The sequence below is a fragment of the Elephas maximus genome, chromosome 8 (assembly GCF_024166365.1).
Source record: "Elephas maximus indicus isolate mEleMax1 chromosome 8, mEleMax1 primary haplotype, whole genome shotgun sequence".
In the NCBI taxonomy this organism is placed as follows: domain Eukaryota; kingdom Metazoa; phylum Chordata; class Mammalia; order Proboscidea; family Elephantidae; genus Elephas; species Elephas maximus.
In genome coordinates this window covers 124,550,746-124,553,108 of record NC_064826.1, presented here as the reverse complement: position 1 = coordinate 124,553,108, position 2,363 = coordinate 124,550,746, and the positions used below count along the sequence as shown (strand labels likewise).

Below are 2,363 nucleotides of genomic sequence, written 5' to 3'. Positions count from 1 at the left end.
TTCTTAAAGCCATCCACTTGTATTTCTGTTATAGTAGCACTGGATAACTAAGACAGGTGTCAAGTGGGTAAATGGAAAAGGAAAAAGAGTGGAAACTTTGGATTCAAACAGAGCAATGGGATTAGCAGTGTGGACACACCCTCTGTGAAGAATGAGACAACATGACATGCTCACCTGTTATGGAAAATGCCAACCAAAACCAAACCCATTGCCATCTAGTCAATTAGAACTCATAGTGACCTTCTAGGACACAGTAAAACTGTACACAGAGTTTCCAAGGAGCAGAAGGCAGATTTATTTCTTTTCTTTTTTTTAAGGATGAGGTCTATTTTTAAGTACAGGAAAATCAGCTGTGTACATTTAGCCCAGTTTGGTGGTGAGTTCTTTGGCCTTTGCCTTTTCCAGCTTGGCACTGCAAGCCACAGACTTGGGACCCAGGCTGTTGCCTCCCCAGTGATGGCAGATGTCATCATATCTGTCATTGTAGTTGGTCCTGATCCCTTCCATCAGCTTAGACAGAGCTCCTTTGTCTTCTGAGTTCATCTGTGTGAAGGTGAAGGTTGTGCAGGTCTTCCTGTGGATGAGTCGTCCCAGCCTGGCTTTCCCCTTGATGATGCAGTAGGGAACCCCCATCTCAAGACACAAGGCCAACAGGAAGACAACCAGCTCGATGGGGTCCACATCTTGCGCCATCACCACCAGCTGGGCCTTCTTGTTTTCCACCAAGTGGTGACAGCGTTGACCCCAGCTTGAAGGACGGGGGTCTCTTGGTTGAGACATCCCCTTTGCCAGCAGCCTTCTTCTCAGCCCAGGTCAATAGCCTCTGCTTCTTCAATTTTGTCTCTGGTCTGTACTGTGGGCCAGCTTCAGCAGCTGAGTAGCTGTCTGGCAGTCCAAGGCCTGGGTGAACTGGTTAATGGTGGGGGGCACTTTCAGCTGGAGGTTGTGGAGCCATTTGACAAAGCAGGTGAGGTCCCTTTTGGGTTGGATGTCCTGTCTGATGCCAAAATTCCTGGGCCTTTTCTCAAACAGGGGATTTACCACCTTCCTGGCCTCCTGCGGAAACCCTGGTGGCGTAGTGGTTGAGTGCTATGGCTGCTAACCAAAGGATTGGCAGTTCAAATCCGCCAGGCGCTCCTTGGGAACTCTACAGGGCAGTTCTACTCTGTCCTACAGGGTCGCTATGAGTTGGAATCGACTTGACAGCACTGGGTTTGGTTTTTTGGTTTTTGGCCTTCTGCTTCTTGACAACAACAGGGGCTGGGGCCACCTTCTTCCCCTTAGCCTTCTTTCCTTTTGGCATCTTGGGCAGATGGATGAGAGAGCTCAGATGGCAGATATGAACTGCCAATCTTTTGGTTAACAGCTAAAGCACTTAACCACTGTGCCACCAGGGCTCCATAGAAAACCCCAAGAAACTTGCAAAACAAGTGGATTAAGAAAATTTCCAAGGCTGATACATTGGTGCTGAAATAGGAAGTCATTTGGGGTTCCTTCACTTTGATGGCTGGGACTTTGTAGTACATTTTGGCTTTGAAAACAAATATACCCAGAAAAGTGAAAGGGAGGCACCTGCTGAAAGAGAGTAAACTCAGGAGTCATATTCCTCCCAATTATCTGGGAACAGATAAAGATTTATTGAAGGATGTTTGTTTAAGATGAGCAATAGTTTTCTGTCTGGCTCTGGGTAGCAAGCAGAAAATTTTCGTTTTATATGGTGAGTAGAGCACACCAATCTATCTCTCTTTTCAGAGGTCACTCATGACTGGAGGCACAGGGAGAGGATATACCTAACTTAGGCTCTTCCATCACCATCTTCATAGAAAGGGATTTGATAAATTCACCTTAGGAAAACAGCTAGCAGTATGCTGGCTTCCAAGAGGAGGTTCTGACAGTCAGTCCTCTTGGGGTCTTGAGCCAACAGAAGAAATGTTGGCAGAAATGAGTCCTAAAGGAGTAGTAATGAGATGCTGCATAAAGCAGAGCATACAGCTGCTTGTCAGGCTCTAGAATCTATGGGGAAAAATCAGTGTTCAGCAGGATTTAGCCTGAGATACCCAGAGCCACTCCAGAAAGAGGTGGCAACCAAAGCTTCAGGATGGAGCTGAGTTGTGAGACAGAGAAAGAATGAAGTGAGGTTGTTCCTGTGACCATCACTGGCCAATAATATATTGAGTGGCTTTCAGCCCCAAGGTACTGCTGATTTCCAAAATGCCCATTCCATTTCATACAGCCCACATAGGTCCAACCCAAGTTTGGGCAGCAATCCCCCCTGTGGGTCTGGGGGGAAGCAGGGACTTTGGCAATAACTGGTGTTAGAAAATAGAAAAGCCTGGGTGGTACAAATGGTGAATGTGCTGGGC

The 2,363-nt window shown here is 47.0% G+C and overlaps 1 pseudogene; it reads right to left on the bottom strand.

Annotated features, from left to right (window-relative positions):
• Positions 1–360: 360 nt before the first annotated feature.
• Positions 361–1,303, bottom strand: LOC126082013 (60S ribosomal protein L7a-like; annotated as a pseudogene).
• Positions 1,304–2,363: the final 1,060 nt, after the last annotated feature.